Below are 15499 nucleotides of genomic sequence, written 5' to 3'. Positions count from 1 at the left end.
CCCCTCCACAGCCCCTGCAGGCAGCCCAAACCACAGGGGACTACCCTGCACCAATGGTCATGTCCCGCACGCAGCCCATCCACCATGTGCATGCCCCCCAGCCAAGCCACATGTCCCGTTGCAATATGATCACCAACTCATGTCCCCCTGCACCCCCACCCCCCAGCAGTGAGGGGCACCTGCCAGCAGACCCCACTCATGTCCCCCTGCACCCCCACCCCTCAGCAGTGAGGGGCACCTGCCAGCATGCCCCCACTCATGTCCCCCTGCACCCCCACCCCCCAGCAGTGAGGGGCACCTGCCAGCAGGCCCCCACTCAGGTCCCCCTGCTCCCCCACCCCTCAGCAGTGAGGGGCACCTGCCAGCATGCCTCCACTCATGTCCCCCTGCACCCCCACCCCTCAGCAGTGAGGGGCACCTGCCAGCAGGCCCCCACTCATGTCCCCCTGCGCCCCCACCCCTCAGCAGTGAGGGGCACCTGCCAGTAGGCCCCCACTCATGTCTCCCTGCGCCCCCACCCCCCAGCAGTGAGGGGCACCTGCCAGCAGGCCCCCACTCATGTCCCCCTGCGCCCCCACCCCTCAGCAGTGAGGGGCACCTGCCAGCAGGCCCCCACTCATGTCCCCCTGAACCCCCAGCGGTGAGGGGCACCCCCAACCCCCAGCAGTGAGGGGCACCCGCCAGCAGGCCCCCACTCATGTCCCCCTGCACCCCCAGCAGTGAGGGGCACCTGCTAGCAGGTCCCCACTCATGTCCCCCACTACATGAAATAAAGATGCACAATCATGGCCCACTTCCACACCAAAATACCACAGCACGTCACCCCATTCTTGAGACGCAATGATTTCCCAATCCACCCCACACTGACATGCCTATCTCAAGACACAAACCAAAAGTCAACTATGTACATCAACACATGTCCGTCACACACACACACACACACACACACACACTGGTTGGCATTGATTGTGTAAACCCACATTTTCACATGCATTAACCCAATGAGCGAATCCCAGACATGGAACTAAAATATCAAAATGGATTATGTACAAAAATAAAGCAATGAAATGAAAGCATAACAAAATAGCAAACATGAAATGAAAAGCATGTGCAAAAGATGAGTAAATGAAAGGTATAATCAATCCAAAGAAATCTGAATGAAAAATAGTCAAAACTCTCCCTCCACCAATGCAAATCCAAAGGAAACGTAAAAAGAAAAATCCATTAATCCATGGTGAAATCAAAAGAATAATTTCAAAATAATCCATTGTCCAACTATGTACAATCCATTGTCAAGGGTCCAATGAGCCCAACGAAAGAAATGAAACATACCTAAGAAACTACCTAATAAAAAAACTATATACAAATGTGTGTGGCATAGTCCATTCACCACAAATCAAAGGAAAAGGAAACCTAACACTAAAAACTATTTACAATGGCAGCGGGCTAGTCCGACGGCTCACTTCCCGATTTCCCGGGCCAGGGCATTAAACTCCTGCTCGATGTCCCGGAGGCGGTCCTCTTCCATGGCCCCGAGGGTTCGCAGGGACGATGACATGTGGACCTCAAACTCCCTGCGAATTGCCTCGAGGCACTCTGCCCGCCTCAGAGCCATCTGCATGGAGTTCGTCGCCCTGACCATTGTGAGCCGTGCCTCTTCTGCCCGCTGCCGCTCCGCATCTATGGCCTGGCCCAACCACTGCCACACAGAAGACACTTGCAATCCTGGGTCCTCCTGCCCTCTGGCCGATGCCTGCCCCTCCGATGTTGAAGGCCCCTAGCCATCATGGCTCCCACCTTGTTGCTGCTGTGCCTGTGGCCCTGGCTCTTGCTCTTGCTGCCTGCACATCCTCCTCTGGCTGGGGTGCAGTTGTTGCGGTGGCCACCCCTGCTGGACCTCTGACTCCCGACTGTGGCAGGGATGTGTCCTCCACCAGCCTGGCCACAGGGTCAGAGGCAGCTCCACAGGGTACCCAGGTGATACATGGGTGGGAAGATGGCATGGAGGACGACTGGTGCATAGGGGGTTCAGGTGAGGATGGGGTCGGAACAAGGTCCAGCAAACAGAGGAATCCGATCCTGGCGACCCGTCCCAGTATGTCAATGCGGTCAACGAGGCATTCAAGATGACATGCAGTGTCCTCACGAAAACACTGCAGGTCACCTCGCATGCCCTGTTGACGCAACGCCATCCCACTCAGGACAGGCTCAACCCGGTCCCGGATAGCCATGTCCGCAGGTTGAGGAAGACCAGTTGTTGTAAGCGATCCCCTCCCTGAAAACGGGTCTGGACATAGGCATCCCTGCTGGTGCAGGATGATGCAGTCACAGGATCGGGGACAGGATTACACACAGGCACCACCGCCGCGGCCTGTGCTGCCTCTGTCCCTGCACTGCACCACTAGCACCAGTGGAATCCCCACCTCCAGACCCCGTGTCTGTCCCTTCCACGGCCTCCTCCTCCACCAAACCCCCCACCAACCTGGAAGACTCTGTGCCATCTTCCTCCATCGGACCCTTTGGGGTCTCAGCTGCCACTTCTGCTGCCGAGGAGTCCAACTCCGACCTCCGCCTCTTGGACCTAGCCTGGGCAGCTGCGGCCTGGGACGCGGCACCGGACTCCTCACTCCCTGACGAGATGACAACCTCGGAGGGGAGCCGGGTCTTGCGTCTCCGGCTTGCGGTGCGATCCCTGCCGCCTTGCTCCACAGCACCCTCTCCGCCCTCTTCATCGGTTGACGCTGCAGACAGGGAGAGATAGGACACAGGCACCAGGGCACTGTACAATGGACTGATACACACATGACAGTTGCACATGAATGGCAGTGTCAAACTTCAGACATGGCATCACAATCCCCAACACACGTCATTTCAACTCACACACATGAGCAATTCCACAGCAATATCGCACCAGGCAGCACCATCAATACACATACAACAGCATGAGCAGTCGAAGGTGAGCCTGACATCACATGAAACACAGGGAGTGCACAAGACATGCACACACGCCACCACACTTACATGCATGTGTACATCTCCACCAACTGTCGCAGTGATGAGATCGCCATCCATGTCACATCTGGCATTCAGCCTTCTACATATCAGTGTCAAATGCATCCATGTTGCATCACAGTTGCACACTTGTCAAATACACACACATGCACATGTACACAGTGCAGATACATGCAGCTGGAACCAACATCCATGTGTGACACCACAACCATGCCAACGTACATACACAGTAATTCAAACATGTGTGCTCCCACATCTGCATCTGGCCTGCATGCTTACCCACACATACACCATCCATGTGTCTCACACATGAGAGGACTTGCATGTGTCAGCCTCACGCCCCTGTACATACACATCCATACATGGCCCTACAAAAACACATGTGCAACCTGCACACTACTGGCACACCACGACACGCACAGCGTCCAATCAGTATGCATGTACACTTACCACTCGACTCCAGACGGGTCTGCCTCTCAAGGACCTGGACGTGGAACGCTGGGCATATGCGTTCCAGGGCCCTCATTTGGTGGTGGGACAGGTGGCCCCAGCGCCCCTTGGCATCCGCTGCCTTCAAGAGGTGCCGAGCCTTGTCGAGGGTCCTGGTCCTGAAGTCCTCCCAGCGCTTCTTGACATATTTGAAGTTGCGGACTGCCACCCCCTCCTCGTTGATGGCAGTCACGATGTCCATCCAGATCCTGGTCCGTCTTTCATAGTCGACGTGAGAACTTCCAAAGAGGGCATCATACTGCCCCAGGACTTGCTCCACCAGGACACCAACTTCCCTGGCACTGAAGCTGGTGGCCCTCTGCCTCTCTGGCTGGGGGTTGCCAGTGGTGCCAGATGGTGGTGTGCCCGACATGGCAACCCCAGAGGCAGGTATGGGTGGGCAACTGGGTCCTGGGGCTGGGCTGTGGAGCGATGGTATCCCAGTCGGGAGTCTTCAGTTCCAGCAGGTGTGGTCACAACAACTGCAGATGGCTGATGTGCAGGCAGCAAATAGCAGGGCACGTGGGCAGCAGGCAGGCAGGCAGCAGCAGAAGATGGCAGGTGGGAGCATGCTTGGGACTCTGGGGGGGGGCAGTAATTCGGCCTTCTGGGCAGGAGCATGGTCTTCTGTGTGTTGTTGCGTGGCCAGCTTGTTATGTTACGGAGTAATTTGGCACATGAAAATCTTGCACGTCTGCGTGTAATTCGAGTGACGTTATGCGCGCCTGCGTTTCCCTCGTGCCGTGGGCATAGTGGTTCAGGGTGCGTGAAAAAACTGCACGTCCGCGTATGAATGCGTGTAATCCGAGGAAAGGGCCTATGCGTCTGTGACATGACACGCAAGGGCTTTTCCCTCAACACGGGTGCATGTTCATCGTACACGTGCAAAAACTGAACATCCGAGTGTCAGCTCGTGTAATTGGAGGAAAGGGCCTTAGCGTGTACACGCGTAAGTGACGTACGTGTGGGCCGGTTTAAAAGGTACGTGTAGGACGCCATTTCCTTGTACGTGCTTTTCGTGGAGAGCGAGTGGGTGAATTCTGTACTTCTTGTCGGTTCACACGCGATTACTTCACAGCGTTTCAAGTTCGTACTTCCTGTTACCTCCGACAGCGTTCAATTTTTTTGTTGGGCCGGTTTCCTCAAACAGCGTTCACTTCTTCTTTTGTCCTGTCTCCTCAGACAGTGTACAATTCTTCTTTTGGCGGGGGTGTTGCCAATGCGCACACGCAAGTCTTTTTCACGTTCTTTTTCCAGGTAGACGGTGAGTCGCGCACGTATTTACCAACTGTGCTTGCCCAGTGTGTCGCATACCCCTTCAGAGGTCATTGTAGGCTGCGTGTATTACGCGTACGCTTACTTTTGTGTTTCTGGGTGCCACAGCGTAGTGCGGGTTCATTTTTCCATGCACGTGGTCTACGAGGGGTTGCATGCACGTTATTTTTTGTTTTCGGGGTGCCTGTGCGTTGCTTGACCCGTCATCTTCCCCCAGGGGTCACAGACAGCCTTGCTAGAGCACTAGGGTACGAATTCCATCTAGTACCCTACCCCTTTCACCCCCAATTGCCCAGGACAATAGTTTACTGCTACTCCCATAAGCACAAGAACATCAGTGCCATGGTTGGGAGGTGACCAAGCGGTAAGGGAGGCAAAGGTGGCCGACCTCCAAAAGTTGGGCGCGGTAGGGGACGTGGCCAGGGTTTGCAGGGTGCCCCTAGTCCCCCATGTGTGGAGGAGCAATCAGGGACACCCATGCCCCCCCCCCATGGTTGTGGGAAACGTAGCTGACACCAATCCAGCTCAGCCCGTTGTGGCACCTGAACCAGCACAGGATGACTCCCAGGTCAGCAAGTCTAAGCCACGTGTGGCGGTGCAAGTTGGTGTCACCAGGCCACGTGGATCTGGGGCAGCTATGTCATCTGCTGCCCCAAGTAGGCAGGGTGGGGAGGCTGCAGGGGCAGCTGCAGCTCTATCCACCACAGCTCTGAGTCTCCCAGCCGGGACAGTGACGGTCCCGGTCCATCATACCAACGTTGCCCCTGCCAACATCACCCTGCAGCCAATGCCTGCACCAAGATCTATGGTCATTGTGCATTCGCACACTCCTAGTACCCAGTCCACCGGCGCTTCTGCCCCTACTGACCAGAGCGGCGTAAGCCACTCAGGATCCGCACCACCTTTGAAAAAGAGGAAGAAGGGTGCTCTGGCACTACAGGCTGAGACCCCAGACACGGCTACACACTCCGGCACGTCAAGGAAGGCTAGCTTTAATCACGCCGAAATTGATGCACTTGGGGCCTATGTGTCAGCAAATAGCCACGAAATGGTGGTGACTGCAGGGTGCAAGACCACACCTGGTCAACGTAAGGCACACTGGCAGACCATCGCGGACATCATTAGTGCCCTTGGATTTGTGAGGCGCACAGCTGATTGCTACAAGCGGTGGAATGACCTGAAACGAAGAGCAAAGAACAAGCTGGCCTCAAATCATGCTTCTACTCCGGTGACTGGCGGTGGGTCTCCACAAGAGGACAACCAACTCACTGAACATGAGTCTGTTGCTGGAACCTTCGTCACAGAGGAACAGATCCAAGGCGTGGGAGACCTACCAGATTACAACGCATTGTCCGGTGAGTGCCCATGCATGTGTGTGTAATCCATGTGTATGTTGTGTGGGTGACGGGTTCTGATTGAGTGCCAGGTGTGCACCTGAGTGGTATGCGTCACCCATGTGCTTCCTCCAAAACATTCACTGGCCTTGGATTTGGGTATGTATCCCTTCTGCCCACAGTAGCCATTTAGCGCCACATTACTGCAGTTGCCCTTGAACTGTCATCTTGCAACAACATTGTTCCGAATTTTTCAGTGTTCATTCAGGCTTATTGTTTCAATTCTCCCACTTTTGCAATGCATTTTTCAGCCCTATTGTCACATATGTGACATGCTTCTGTCATTGATTAAACCCCACATTGACCTACATTTGTTACCTTGTTATGTGAATGATTAGACCATTCAGGCTGTTTGAGTATTGGCCTGCTCACATTGATTTTTGGTGCCAGTTTGTATGTGGTACATGATAGTTGTTTCCTGTCAAGGGTAAGTGACCAACCATTGATGTGTACATCTGCCTGCAATCACTGTATTCTTGTACACAGGATGTGTTGCAGTGAGTGGCACATGCGTATTTTGTCACACTATGTAGCATTTTTCATCTCATCATGTCCATCTCACATGGATGGCTGACAGTACTCATTCACTGACATATGGCTGTACTTGTGGAATGTACCATGGCTATGCTACATGCAATCTATGTGAAGGCATGTGTCATGTATGTGTATTGGACATGCCACTCACAGGCTAATATGTGATGCCAGTACTACCCAGCATGCAGCAAATGTCTTGCTTTTCCATCTTGGTGTCATCAGTGTGTGCTTTTTGCCTCCCCTTCGAACTCATTGACAGTGCATGCATGGCAGGGTAATAGTCATGTGGGACATGTGTTATTCATGTACTGGATCTCTGCCTTGTCAGGCCTATGTGTGTGCTATGGTGCTCATGCCGGTTTCCATTTGTTGTCCTTCATGTTTTTGCAGGTGATGACGCACTTGATGCTGTTGAGGTGGAAGAGATGGTGCATACCCAGGAAGAATCTCAGGCACGACCGGGCACCAGTGGGGGACGTGGTGTGGTGGTGGGTGAAAACCCTTTGTTACTGCAGACCATACTGTCCAGCGGTGTCTCTGGGTGCACCTCCCCAGACCTCTATTCAGGTGCTGAATCGGATGATGAGACTTATGTGCCGTCGCAGGTGAGTGTTTCTGGCAGGGATTCTGTTCTGTCCAACCCACCTGCACCAGGGGTAGAACCCTCTATGGGGATGTCAATGTTGGTTACTCCGCCTTTGGCGGTTACGGATGCAGGGTCACACTCCACAACATCTGATCCTGTTCATGGGCCAGCAGATCAGAGGGGGAATGCAGTCCTGCAGCCTCAGGCAGTGCCAGCACAGCAAGGTGCAGATCGCCTTGCCTCAAACAGGTGTGGTGCCCGCACGCCACCAGGCAATACTGTATGGGAGAACTCCAAGTACAGTATGGCAAACCAACAGGCAGCATCAGTTGAAATGATGGCTCAGGCAATGGAGAGGGTGGCCACTTCCATTATCCCCCCCTGAAAGGCAGATGGAGCAACAACAGCAGGCAACAGACTCCATTTGCCAATCACACAAGGAAGACATGTTGGCGTCCAACAGGGACCGACGGGCGGCACTGGAGACTCTGCGGGAAGCCATTTCTATAGTCACAGGGCCACAGGGAAGCCCTGAGGGTAGAACTCCATAACCTCAGGGAGACTCTTGTTGAACTTGAGGCTTCCACAAATTTGAGGACAGAACAGCAGCTGGAGCGGCTCGCACGTTCACTCTCAGCTGAGCTGCAGGCAACTCAGGAGGAGATCCGGCCATCACAGGAGGCCATGCGTGCAGAAATGCAGGCAACCCGTCAGGTGCTGCATGGGGATCTCCGTACTATCATCCTCCAGAAGAAGACCTTCCACGCCTGCATGCTTGCTGCCATGGAGAACCTTACCAGGGCTTTGCGTGGGCTGCCTCCCATAGCACCACCACCTCCTGATGCAGCAGCAGTGGGTGATGAGCGACAGCAGCAGTTCTCCCACTGTAGCATAGCCGTGCAGGCCATGAGCCCATGGAGGTGTTTTCTTTTTATCGCAACATCCACACAGGTGGGTGTTGGTGTACACTCGGGGACTTCCTGGGTGCCCCCCCCTCTGTCCCCCACGTGGCCATTTTTTAAAAAAAATGTTTTTTTTTACAATGTTGCCTTGTGTGGCTCCCGTGGGCATCCACGGTGTATTCCGGCTGGGCACATGCAGGCTTGTCCTGTGTTTGGGTTAGATGCTTGGGTTCCTGACACAGACACCCCCTCCTGCTTCCCGTTTCCATGGGCTCGCAAAGGGTGTGACCAGGTGACAGTGACTTACACAGTGACATTGGGCTCCCATGGGCTGTGTGGGCAGTCAGTAGTCATAACATCCCTAGTGGGGTTTGTTTTTGTATTGAACACTGCATGGTGTATTGATATGTGCTTGTGCATCCATGTCTTCCTCCTTATTCGCAGGTACCTTCTTCATGCCTTCACAAGGCCGTCTCCTTTGCAGATGCAGTTCATGTTGTATGCAGTACACTGACACATTTGCCTGACAGCAACACTCTGGAGTTGGAAGGGGTCGATGTGCTGGCTTATTGAGGTTGTATGACTTACATTACTTTGAGTTTGTACTGTCATATTTTGCCAATGATTCATGCTGTGTTGCTGGTAAGTATTTGGTCATGTGTGCTGTTTGTTATTGATTACTGGGAGCATATTGTCTGTGGCCTGTTTCCATTTGGGACAGTGCACTTTGTGACACTTGTGTTGTGTGTTGTGCATTCCTTTGTTTGCTTTCACATTGCAGGACATGCCATGGTGTGTTGGGTGGCGGAGATGGGGAGGGGTTGGGTGACATGGTGCTATTTTCATATTGTATTTTGCAAGGGGGTAGTCATTCATGCAGCATGAATGTGTGTCTTTTTGTGACACAGCATTGGTTGTCTTTGGATAGGTAGGGATGCACACTATGTAACACTTCCAGGTGACCAATCTCAGGCTGGTATGGTTGTGACAGTTGACTGTCCCTTATGCCATCATCATTGATTGTCAGTTGTATGTGCCAGGGCTGTGTGCACTCCACATGGGTGTGATTTTAGGTGAAGTAATTAGCCACCAGCTGCGTATGGGCTGCCTCACCACTTGCCCTTTCCCCTCCCATGCGCAGCGGCCGTGTTTGTGGTTGGGGATGTGGGGGCACCACCATGTCCACCGGCAGGCCCCGGCGTGTTGCAACGGTGTGCAGGACACATGCTGCCACTATGATCCTGCACACTACTGGGGGTGCGTATAGCAGCTGCCCACCAGAGCGGTCAAGGGAGCGAAAGCGTGACTTGAGCACTCCGAATGTGCGCTCCACTATGCCCCGGGTTGCAATATGGGCTGTGTTGTATCTTACCCCGGGTGGTGTGGTGGGGTTCTGAATTGGCGTCATCATGTGGGTGCTCAGAGGGTAGGCACTGTCCCGTGGGGAGGTGATGATGGGTATCATTAGTGGGGTTGTGACATTACTCAGTATCTGACATGCATGCATGTGCCGGGGCATTTATACTCACCAAGCAGCATGTATCGCCATGCAGCCCAGCTTCTAGGTCCCGGTTTAGGGTTGACATTCTGTAAATGAAACTGTCATGGGTGGACCCTGGATAGTTTGCATATACTGAGGTGATGATTCCCTTGGCATCACATACTACCTGCACGTTGATGGAATGCCAGTGCTTGCAGTTTCTGTAGATGTGCCCAGTTGCCCTGGGAGGACGTAGAGCCACATGGGTGCAGTCAATGGCACCTAGCACTTTGGGGAAGTGTGCCACCCCGTAAAAATCCTGGACGAAGCCCGCCTTTCTGCAGGTGTTCTGGGCAGGTATATGTGCCTGCGGACTGATGGACGTGCAGTCATGATGGCCAACACCTGGTGCAGGCAGCGTGATTGCCTGGCCTGTGACACTCCCCCTCAACCCCCCCCACTATGGCACTTGTCCGCTGAAATGAACCAGTGGCCAAGAAGTGCAGTACATTGAGCACCTTTTCCAAGGGGCTCAGTGCTTGGGTGCACAGGGTGGGTGATGTGAGGTCATCCTCCCACTCACTCACCAGGTCGAGTATTATGTGAGGTGGAAACCTGTACCTCCCATACACCTGGTCATCAGGCATCCCAAAAAGGCTGGCTCTGGGTGTGAAAATTCTGGCCCTGACTATCCTCCTCCTCCTCCTCCTGCGGTATCCCACGACCACTGCTGCAAGGAACGGTATATTCATCTTAGCGTCTGAGCTGGTTTGTTGTTTGCGCGCACTTTTATGCTGCACGGGTCCACGTACGCCTGCTTCCTGCTGGCGTACGTGTTTCCGGATTAGCGCGTCTTTTTTGGCACACACGTTAGTCCCGTTCGATTCCATGAACACGTGTTGTAGGCGCGCGTGTGGGCGTTCCGCGCATTTGCCTCCTGTACTTCCCCCGTGACGCCCACATTTTCACGTGTTGTTCCCCATTCCGCGTGTTACGCCTAATTTTGTTGTGTGCGCTGCGCTATGTGTGCTTTCGATGTGCGCGTAGCGCACGCTGTTTGAAGACGTGTGTGCCACGCAGGATTTTAGCGCACATCCATGGATTTACACGCGCACGGATTTCCATGAATCGCTGTGCGCGGGTTTCGTTGCGATTCGCACGCTTGCGCGGAAATTTTCAGCGCACATTGATTCCATGAATCGGCCTGTTTGTCTTTCCCTCCCTTTTAAATTGCTGGAGTGCCATTTTGCTCCCACTTTATTTTGTGAGCTTAACTTGTCTGGAATTTAAGGGAAGGGGTGTGGTGTATTAAGATTGTGATTTTTGACTTGCTTATAACAGGGTAATGTTATACAACTGAAGAGTGAAATAAATGTATATTCTTTTACTTCAAAACCTTGAGTCGGTGTTTGCCTGAATCATGGTAAGTGCTGTCCTTTGTGTAACCAAATACATTTCATTTTGGCTCCAGCTGGGTTTATTCGATATTTCTTTTTGTAAAAGTCTTTCTCGTGTTTTTCTCTACACGCCAAACCGGGGCTGATTCCCTTGTTCGCTGTCTTTTCGTGGGCTTCTGCACAGAAGCCCTACTTAAGGCGCCTGAAAGTCTAGGTGGGCAGGATGTGAGGGAGCGATCTGTGTGATTGACACTTGCTCTTGAGATAAGTCTGGCTGCTCAGCCATCGCTACCACTTTACTGTGCATTGAAGGCTTGTACCAAACCTTGAACTGAGGTATTACGTGTCTAAATAATATGATGCATTAACACAGATTCCCTAGTGTGGGCAAGAATCATACTCGACATAGGTCGATACTCTTTATCCATGGTGAATCATATGTTTTGTAGACTAATTATTGATTTGTTCCGCAGGATTGCTTTTCATAAGTAATTTGAGTTTTTAAAAAAAAATGTTTCATGTGTTAATGTCATGAAATTTTACTCGAAAAAGCTATGTCTATCAGATTCTTTTTAGGGTAAATTTGTACTGATAATGAAATTTTGAAAGCGGAGGGTCACTGCCCTTAATGTAGACTAAGAAACAAGTTACTTACCTGTAACTCTTGTTCTCCAGCATGGGTCTGGCATGGATTCACATGCTTATGAATATTCCCACTCAGGCAGGGAATCCTCGGTAAAAGAAACATTATGTTTCAGTTCCGAACTTTCTCCTAACAACCAATCACTGAGCTCTTTGCATCATACTGCCCCCAGCCAATGACTTCCCTCTACCTAAGCCATCCTCAGGCAGCCATCTTCAGATTTAGTAGCACGTAAAGTGGCAGTAGGACCAAGAAAAGAGCCGCAGAGGGGTAGACTGGAGGGTTCGCATGTGAATCCATGCCAGACCAATGCTGGAGAACAACAGTTACAGGTAAGTGACTTGTTCCTTCTCCAGCATGGGGTCTGGCAAGGATTCACATGCTCATGAATAAAGAATACATATCTGTACACACATGCACAACCACGGGAGGTGGCAAGGGTCAACAGAAGCAATTTCTTACCTCCTCACCAGGCTCACCTTCAAGCGAACAATTTGCGCAGCACTTCTTGACCGACTCTGGTTTCCTTCCTGGAATCGCTGTCAATGCAGTAGAATTTCGTGAAGGTGTGCATCGACCTCCACGTAGCAGCCCTGCAGATGTCCAGCAGGGGCACACCAGACAGGAACGTCGTAGCAGCAACCGCTCTGATGGAATGGGCTCTGCGCGGCTAGCCAGCGGTCAGTTTGCCAACTAGTGACAGTGAGTGTCTTGCTTGGCCTTCTTCAAGGCCGAATCGGAGATCTTATCCTGTTTGCACTTCTCCTTAAGGGCCAGATCGGACCCTTTGTTTCCTTTGGCCTTCTCCTGCCTGGTCTTCTCCGGGTTCTCCCGTAGCTTACCTGGGTTATCCAATTTTCTCTTGCATGAGTGTTGGGCAAGGTTTGTATGCAGTACCCTCTGGGACCACTACACACAACTAGGACTACAGGTGTAAGAAAAACCAACCTTTGGTATAAGTCTGTACCACACAGTTTTTGGTAGCGAGCTGAGCAGCCAGGCTGATCTCAAGAGGGAATGTGAGCTTGTAAGGGTGTTACATCAAGGTCCACAATGCCAAGTATTCAGATAGACACTTATACTCAAGGTTTCTTGGTAAAAACACTTCTTAATTTATTACACAATCATTTATAAAGCATTCACTAAATGAGGCAACCAATATCGCACAAGAATAATACTACAATACCGATTACTAAGCAGTTGAGCTCCCTTGAAGTAGGAGCCAAATAGCATTGAAGTAGGAGCAAAAAGCATAAGTTAATAAAATAAATATTAGTTACTTTTAAAACAGTGCAAATAATTTGAGTTCACCAGAGGAGTTGATTCAATGCAATAGGTTGGCCAAAGTCAATGGGCTACTGTCTTGTATAAGTAAAAATGGTTCTGGTATTTAAAACGGAAAGGTCTTTGCCACGGTTCTTGGAAGTAGTTCACGGAAGAAAGGTTCATGTGTTGGGTCACAAGCTGACTAGGCCTGCAAGTTGCCAAAGTTCCACGAACGTTCGCAGTGAGAGGTACATTCTCTCGGTCAGGTTTTCACAGTACCTTGCATTGAAAAAGATGCAGCTGAAGACTTCTGTTCCTAGCAGTTCCTGCAGATCTTGCTGTTCTCCTGAGCCTCAGTCTTGGGGACAAGAGGGTGGACGTCAGGGGACTCCTGCACGGGGACGGATCACAAAGCTGGCAAATTGGTAAATCTTTGATTCCGGTTGCTGTTCTTCAAGCACACAAGCTGGTGTCCTTCTCCCTGGTTAATCCTAACCAGGGAATCCGAGAATGGTATCCAAGTGGCTTACGAGTTGAATGGTCCTACCAACTCAAAGTGTTGAAGGGGCTTCTCTGTCGAGGTGAACTTGGACATTCGGAACTGCAGCAGGGCTCCAGCAGGCAAACGCAACGGTCCAGTAGTTGCAGCAGCCGTCCTCTTCCAGCTCGTCTTTGGTTCTTTCGTTCCAGTGGTCGACTCTGCCTTCGAAGCCAAGAGACTCGCCTTTTAAATATTTTTCTACCATTCATTCCAGACTAGCTGTCACTCACCCAGCAGGGTGGCTGTGCTTGCCAGACCGTTAGCCAATCACGACAGAGTGCATTTGGGTCTCTTAGGAGACTAAGCACAGGGAGTTTCAGGCACCTCCCTCACTTCCTGCCCACCCCAGACACTCAGGCGCCAGAGGCAGTCTTCAGTCCTGAAGCCCCCCAAAAGGCATAGAAAGAAAGGGACCAAACCTAGTTTGGCGCGCAGAGACAAACTCTAGAAGGACCTTTCCAAAAAGAAATGGTGGGACCTGTTTAAACAAATGGGCTTAAGGCGCCATCTTGAAAAACATGGCTACCACTGCCACCAGCCATTTTGATAGGAAAGGGTAACATTTGACTGCTATGTGAGTTTCTAGACACAGGGGATACTAGGTAACCCCTCCAGCACTCTATTTTAAGATAATGTGGGCTGGGTCTAGGAATTTAAAAAGACTAGTAAAGTCAATTTAACTTTACATTCTCTGGGAAAACTGTATATACCAGATAAGGTATTTAAACCTTGGGGCAGCCTAGAAAAGGCTTCCTTGTGTTACTGCACTGAGGGTGCTGTGTAATACATGAAAGGATGATGCCTATGGAGTTGTCTAAAACTCCATAATCAAAGAACACAAGAGTAAAACGCATAAAAATACATGAGAGAGTGGGAAAAAAGGCTCACACTCTCTCCAGTTGCAAAAATCAAGTCCTCAAAATCCAGCAAAGTTGCTGGGGGTCTCTAAGGTGAAAGGAATTAGAACATTTATGAGAATTTCTCCCTAACAATGAGGAACCAGAGCGTTGACTGGAACTTGATGTGGATGGAGATACGCGCTCCCTGACCGTCGCGGGACCCGCAGCAGCAGCCACCCCAATGGAAGCGGACTCACAGTGCTTGGCCTTGTGTTGGGCTACCCTTGGGTGGAGCGCCCTCAAAGGACTTTGAAGCCCGCTCTGATTTTCCGGATCTGGAACAGGCATGCCCCTGGGTACCACCCGGCAAAGAGGCCTTGGCCTGCAATCACACTTAAAACCGTTGATGTCGGTCCCTCAAAGTGCGCTTCCAGAAGCCATGGCAAAACACACAATCTTCCTCCTTGTGCGTCTGGTGCAGGCAATACAGGCGCTTGGAATGTTTGTCGTCCATGTATACATTCTGCAAACCTCAGTCGGAGCACAGCTTGAAGAGGGAAGGGTTGTCCTTTTCTTCTGACATGATCCATGCAGTGTAGGCCTGAAGAATTCTGGAATCCTCCAAAAAGAACACTCCACGAAAACAGCCCTTGAGGGGCCTTGAAAAATCTGGGGAAAAAAATGGGTCCCCGTTAGTCCGAAGGATGAAAGATGGAGCACACGGGCTCGAGTGACCGAAAAATAGAGTTTAACTCTAAATAAAGTGAAAGCTCAAAGAGCAAAGCACGACGACTCCCAACACTTGAACGTAAGGTAAAAATCTGAAGATATGATAGGTTATTTATAACGCGCTTATTACCCAGAGGTTTTTAAGCATGGACCCGGGGATCGAACCCGTATCACTCCATTTCGTCTTGCTTCCAAGGTGAGCATATTGCCGCTGAGCTATCCTCCCGGGACTGATGGCTGCCTGATGAGGGGCTTAGGTAGAGGGCAGTCATTGGCTGGGGGCAGTATGACCCAGATCTCAGTGATTGGTTGTTAGGAGAACCTATCTCCCAATGGACCCAGCGAGCCTATCTCTCAAGGCCTGGTTCCTGAGCAGGGAAAACTAATGAATTGTTATCTATCTGCAGATTGC

The sequence above is a fragment of the Ambystoma mexicanum genome, chromosome 4p, assembly GCF_040938575.1.
Source record: "Ambystoma mexicanum isolate Mex_15411 chromosome 4p, UKY_AmexF1_1, whole genome shotgun sequence".
NCBI lineage: Eukaryota > Metazoa > Chordata > Amphibia > Caudata > Ambystomatidae > Ambystoma > Ambystoma mexicanum.
Note: the sequence above shows the minus strand (reverse complement) of the source record.